This window comes from Miscanthus floridulus, chromosome 8 (genome assembly GCF_019320115.1).
Source record: "Miscanthus floridulus cultivar M001 chromosome 8, ASM1932011v1, whole genome shotgun sequence".
Taxonomy (NCBI): Eukaryota; Viridiplantae; Streptophyta; class Magnoliopsida; order Poales; family Poaceae; genus Miscanthus; species Miscanthus floridulus.
This window is the reverse complement of record NC_089587.1, coordinates 30,180,286-30,187,445: the sequence shown is the minus strand read 5'-3', so window position 1 is coordinate 30,187,445 and position 7,160 is coordinate 30,180,286. Positions and strand designations below refer to the sequence as shown.

Genomic DNA, 7,160 nt, shown 5'->3' with positions numbered 1-7,160 from the left:
TATGGAATGGATCTGCTAGCTGGTCACTCAAATACAATTGCATGAAGGCATCAGTGGTGACATGGAATTGACAGTATGCATGAGATACTTTAATTTTGTTGACACAACAAAAATATCTCCAATTTTATTCAAAGTTCACAGCACCCGGACATGTATCTTACTTTTACAACACAAGCGCATGAAACAAATAGGGATTTGAGAGGGAGAGGAGGAAGGCAACCACGATGTCATACCTAAGGCAAGGGAGAACAGCGGTCCCCGGAGGTAACTTTGGTCCTAATATTCACCAGTACTGAACATCGGTCTCCTCCGTGCAAGGATCTTGGACCTGAAGAAAAAACGCCATCTAGGGTTCTGAAAGAAATCGTGCTGGTGCACGGGGAGAAGAGAGAGGAAAGGGGAGAGAGAAGGAGAGGAGAGGCAGAGCCTTAGAGAGAGCTCACCGTCGAGCGCATCCTCTTCTCCGTGCAAGGATCTTGGACCTGAAGAAAAAACGCCATCTAGGGTTTAGAAATCGCGCTGGTGCACGGTAGAAGAGAGAGAAGGAGAGGAGAGGAGAGGCGGAGCGTTAGAGAGAGCTCACCGGTGAGCGGTGAGAGTTTGTGGTCGCCGCCGCCACCGCCGTGCAAATGAGGAACACCACGTGGGGAGAGAGGAAGGTGTCGACTTCGAGCGGTGGAGACAGATGCGGTCGCGTAATGGGATAAGGGACAGGGAGGGGCGGTATCAGACTTCAATGGAGCGTTATCCAATTGCGCTTTATGTTTTAACGGGCCGGGCCGAACCAAACGTCTGTATCGTCATTCAATCCCGGACGTAATCAGTTGGCGTTACATTTTGCCGAACCAAACAGCTTGGTAGTGGCTACGGGGTACTAGTTCTTGGAGCTTATATGTTCTGAAAAGATACAACAATCATACATATATATACAAGATCTGAGCATGGATTTGCCCCCTAATATAAGGCTATACAATGAAGTTCAAGTATCAGGGGGTGGCAAAAAAGGGCCTAGAAATTTCATGAGAATGAGAAGGTGGGTGATGAACTCCCCACCAGTGCTAAGATGCTCGTAGTGGAAAGCAACAGCCGCAACGAGGCGCGACGTAGTAAAGCATCTCCACCCACACATGGCGATGAGGCCCCAACGCTCTGCTTCATCGTTGATGGTAAGGAGCTCCCTCGCCACCAAGCATGCACGAGGCAACACTGGAGTAGTACCCGCTGCAGCGCTCTGCACAACTTTCTGCAGATGAATCTCAGCACCAGCATTATCATCATTGTTACTAGGTGGTTCTTGACGCTTCTCGGTATCTACCGTCGACTGATCTTGCTGATGTTCCTGTTTCTTCTTGTTGGCTTCAATGCGCTTCATGAATGTTTCCCATGCTGAAGAATCAAAAGCTTCAACCCTCTCCAAGAATATCTGTTGGTTGGCTGCTTCTTGATGATTCTCGGTATCAACCACAGACTGATGATCTTGCTGTTCCTCTTTCTTGCTGGCTTGAAAAAGCTTCATGACTGCTGCCTTCTCATCTAGAGCAACCTGCGGTTGACCCTGTTGATATTGACCTGACAAAGTTCTTCTAATTTCACCATGGGCTTCGTCATGTACAAGTTGGGAGTTGGTAGTCAGTGTTAGAAACCATAGGCAATATAAACGACGAAGAACACAGTAGATCAAATACAGGGGACACGAGATTTTAACGTGGAAAACCCTTCCAAGGAAGAAGGAAAAAAACCACGTGCACCAGCCAGCAAATCTTCACTATATTGGGTGAGGTTACAAACGTAGGGGATTTATAACTTTTCTTATCCCAAGACGACGGCTTACATAACTGAATTTGGATCACAACTCAACAGTCAGCATCACACCGAACTTGAAGATAAGGTACATGATATAATTTGATAGCTCTCTGCTCATCTGCTTATGCTTCTTAACCTTGTTCATGTCATCAGAATCATTTGTGCTAGCGCCATCGTTGTCCCTGAAGTAGTAGCATATGTCTGTTGCAACGTGCCAGATGAGCACGCTTGTGGGGGAATCAACACCGCTGCCCACGGTAGTCTCAACTAGTGCTTTTCTTAGCCTTCCAGAATCTGGACCTCTGTGTTTGTCCATCCACCCCTCAAGTGCCTGCCAATGTCCAATTTTTTCCTTGTTCCCAAGCCTAACAGATTGTCGAGGATGAACTCTTTTATGGGTGTGCGATCCTCTGTGATGGGTGTGTGTGTTACCTCACGTAACTCGACACCCCAGGCACCCAACCGCCGCCCGATCCACTCGTGTATGGATGCCATTGTGCCCGTAGTGTCTTGCACAACAATGTGCCTCTTCATCATGTTGTATTGTGCTAGCTCCTCAGATCACTGTTTCTTACTTCTCCACGTTGCAGGTAGCTTCTGACTGTACTTGGAAAAAAATAAAAAATGGAGATGGTGGTAGAGGACACGTCTAAGACAATTGCTCCTAAAAGCAATATGTAGGACACGATTATATCAGCTCTGGTAGGATATTGTGTGTCTTTGCCCCCCTTTTCAGCGGCCCAGAAGAGAACCAAGGCTATCGGTGCTGAAACATACTGGAAGAGTTCCAGTAGCACCAAGGGGCTTATAGCAATACTACAAAATAATGCACAGCAGCAGCAAACAAGACATGCCAACCAAACCTCCTGGCAGACGGGGCATATGCATTCTTTTATCAAACCATAAGACATACCGACCAACCGTTCCCGAATTGGCTTCTTCGTGTAGAGGTCTTGGTAGAAATCTACAAGAAGTGCCCCCACACTCATAGATCTTGCATCGGCCTGAACTGGACTGAAACCTTTTGAGAATGTCGGGTAGACGATCTCCTACAAATGAAACTCCATTTTTGCCATTCAGGGGAGCATCCACTGACAGGATGTCTCTCAGACTTTTATCAGACAACCGATGATGTCCATTACAACTTCCACCGGATATCTCATCAAGTCTGTCCATCATTCCCTTGAGGTCTAAGTCATCCTGGTACTTGTCAGCCTGAAGGTCCTGTAGTCTTATCGACTGATAAGACAGGGCGACTGACCCAAGCTTCGCTGGGCTCGCAACGTAGAGGCACAAGGTACGCTCGGTGTACTTGAAGCATCCAGAAAAGAACATGAGCACCATGGCAGCCTTCAGCCGGCCGTCCGGCCAAGAAGCCTTGGCAACGACGTACCCGGCGACCACCACCTGGGAGACCAAGCCCAGCAGGTGCCGCATCCACAGCTCATTGTCCTGCCTTGACAACGCTGTGATGGTGTCCTGCCCGCCCAGGTGGACCAGCACGAACGGCGCCCAGAAGGACATGACCTGCCGGCCCGGCTTGCTCGCGTGGACCGCGAGGTGGCCGAGCACGAAGATGGCCACAGAGTCGGCCGATAGGTAGGCCAGCCATAGCATGGTGTGCAGTACGGGCGACACGCTGCGCCTCCGCAAACCAGCAAAGATGAAGAGGAAGACTTGCAGGAAAAGGCTGATGAGGATCAGGCAGTGGATCTCCCACGTGTTCCAGAGCCCTTGGACAGCAGGCACCAAGCTGTAGATCGAGTTCACCACACTTTAATTAGGTTTGCAAGCTCCAAGTAATCCAAACTCCCAATTCCCAAAGGAGATGAAGATAAAAACATATGACATCACACCACACTCCTCGACCGATCCGTCCAAAGGTATAGATAGTCATCACTGGTAATTAAACACGTGCTTGTCGTGTAGTCGTTGGGTATCAGGTTTCAGGTAGCTATTGATATACCCATCGGTCCAGTTCTAGGGCTTGTTTAGTTGGTGTTGTAGTAATTTGCCATGCCTAACCTTCGGCAAACTGTGGTTGTCACAGAAAGTTAGTTACCTTGCCATCCCATCGAACACCAATGGTAGCCTAGTATAGAAGATGTTTAAAAATTTTCATGGTCTTTTTTTTTCAATTGTGTGATGGTTTGCTATAAAAAAACACATAGAACTAGCAAGGAGACCTGCCTAAATAGCTCAGGTCGCTATTTTTTCCTTTAATTATAATACTTGGATTTTTCTTAAATATTTTTTTGCTATTTTTTTTCATTTGTTTGATTATATTAGTCATCTCTTTATTCATCTAAAATCATGCATTAGTACGAAAAACCATATATCTACCACCAGACAATTTCTAAGTATAAAGCTATTGTCGTCATTCTTTCATCTTCTTTTTTCCCACTTCTATCATGTGGTTATGCAATTTCTACCCATGCCAAATCAAAAAAGTATTTAATTTCCTTGCATTCCTCAATAAAATCACTCACCTTTCAGTTCATTCATCCTATTCTAAAAATTAATGTTTTGACCATCTTGCGTATTATATTGAGTCTTTCTTGTCCTATAATATTGCTGAATTCATCACAATTCTGTTCATCTATGTTGAAGCCACCACGGCCTCAACCAGCCGCTAGTCGGCCTTCAATGCGTCAACGTACATCCATCGTGTCTAAAGCTTTCCAAAGAAACTATGGAACCATCACTGATGATTTGTTGGTCTCAGACGTACTACCCACGCCACTATCACTACTATTGTCAACCATGATATGACCATATTTGTTTTCGCTTGTTACTAGTTTCACATGAAGAAAAAATAAGAATGGTGTCCATTTCGTTGCTTGCAAGCTTCTCACGCATATGCATTGAGAAATCAATGGACCAATGACAAGTAAGATACCAAAAAAACAATATGCTTTTCGTAATTTGGTCATAATATTGGCCGGAGAAACTTTTTCTCTTCTCCTAGGTTGGTGCACTGAAAGTCATCAAATTGAAGCAATGTTCATTAGAATTCACACGCTTTATTTGGTTGGTTCCTCTTCGCAATGTCAATTGTGTACAGAACTTTCTGGCCACAATCATAGAGAAATAGCGACTTGGAAAGCTTCAAGTTATGGTGATCGTGATCCTTTTTGCGTGCGAACTGCGAAAACATGGCATTGGTGTCCAACTGGGATTGCTGTTGTGCATGCAAGTAATTCCTACCATAGATGTTTCCTGTGGTCCCCACTTGCTTTTTAATACCACCACGAAATCCTTTTATAGCTTTGATTGAATTCATTGTATATACCACTGTCTGTTTCCATAACGGCTCTATATATACTGCAGTCTATATTTTTTTCTATATATATCTTTTAATGAATCTAGACCATTATGATCTATATGCTTTTTAAATCTTTTCTTAATATGAAAACAATTTAGTTCTTACTCACTGATCGAGCTTTTCTCCTTCTCCCAATTAATAAATAAATTGGATAAAGGTTCCAGTAACATCTTAGTTGAACACTTATACACTCAAGTATTGCCTTCTCCTTTCCAAAAAATGGTAATTAGTATGAGAAAATAATGTATGCTTTGTATCTTGTATTTTACACGTCTAATTCTCTTGGCTACTTAAAGAAATGGTTTATTTTAATTGGGTGGCCATGACTTATTTAATTAGTGTCCATGTCCATTATCAATTAGCAATGCATTAGATTCCTCACGGTTTGTATAGATCTTTTTTCGCTCAATTTCGACCGTCAATTTGATGTTGCCGGAGATGCTATTGAAGATTTTGATTCTTTTGGTCGCTAGTCTCCGATTTGTTGCCCGTTAAATTGTGCTCCACTTGATGTTCATGATTCATGTCATCATGATAACATTTCCTCTCAATTTCTACCTGAGCTGATGTTGCCAAATTTCATCCCTTGTCATTGTCCAATTGTCGTGCGGCGCATAAGTTTGATTTGTATTTATATCCAATAATATGGATAGTCAGATTATACTTAACAATTCATTCATTATCAATAAATTTATCTAGTATATATATTAATCTATTTGAGAAGGACTCTTTGTTTATTTTAGGCTGTTAAATCGTCATAAAATCAATGGTGCATATTCTGCTTTTTTCTAGTTACTCTCAGCTTGTTTATTCTAGACTGTTAGATCATTATAAAATCTAATGCTGCATATTCTCTTCTTTTTCTAATTAATCCCGTAGTTTCTTGTAACACCCAAAAATTTGCTTTTTCTGAAATAAAGTTAGAATGATTCAATTATGTATTTTTGTGCTAATAAAATATAGGAAATAATATTTTTTCATTAAAATAAAATTCATCATAGGGTTTAGAAACATGTTTGAGCATACATGTCATTGCATTGGATTTATTAAGATGAGTTGTTTTGCTTCAAAAAGAAATTCAAAATTTGTTGAAATGCTTTTTGAAATGAGAATTTGAAAAAGGTTTGGAAATGAAAAGAAAAAAAGGAAGAACCTTTCCCTCTCTGTATTTTCGGCCTGGTGGCCCAGCCAGCGCAGCCGCGCAGGCCCAGCACCACTCCATCCCTTCCGCAGGCCGACTTCCTCCATCCCTCGCGTGGCCCAGTTGCCAAGTCGACCCGAGCGCGGCCGAAGCCCAAGCGCGCGCCCACTCCTCTGTCTCTCGATGTGACTGACCGCCCTGTCAGCCATGCCTTCTTCCCGTGCCCGAGCCGGACTCTGCCACCGGGAGTCTGCCTCCGCGCCGTCATCACCGGTCGGCGTACGCCCCACGCCTCGTGGCCCCATAAAAAGAGCTCTTGCGCTGTGTCGCACCCGCCGAGCCAAGTCACAGCCGCAGCTAGCCCTAAGCCCACGCCGCGCGCACACTAGGGATCTCGCTGGGTTCGAGGTCACCGGCCGCCGATTCTGGAGCCGGGCACTGCCTCCCCGACGTCAAGAATCGGTCGCCGAGCTTCGCTAAGAGGTAAGCAAGCAGACGGTGCCTTGCTCGCTCCCTCTCTCGCCTTCTGTCACTCTCGCGCTGCTGCGCCGCCGAACTGTCGCCGCCGCCCCGTTTAGCCTAGCGCCGTCGCTGAGCCATCACTGTCCCAGGGAAGTGGCCAGGTGAGTTCGCCGCACCCCGAGCTAACTCCCTGTGCTTTCCCCGTGGAGAACCGAGGTGCCTACGCTGTTTTCCGCTTGTGCCGATGAGCTTCCGAGTTTCCGGCCATGGCCTCCGCCGTCGGGATCACTGTGCCGGTGACCCAATCCTCCCAACCGCCCTTAGCCATCCGTTCATCGATGTGTGGTCCAGATTAGATCGGGGCGTACCCCTTCATAACCGGTCCACCGTGGACCATGGACCTAGTCACACGGTGCCACGCCAGCCGGT

At 45.4% G+C, this 7,160-nt stretch overlaps 1 pseudogene; it reads right to left on the bottom strand.

Moving 5' to 3' along the window:
- Positions 1–979: 979 nt before the first annotated feature.
- On the bottom strand, positions 980–6,376 carry LOC136468792 (uncharacterized; annotated as a pseudogene).
- Positions 6,377–7,160: the final 784 nt, after the last annotated feature.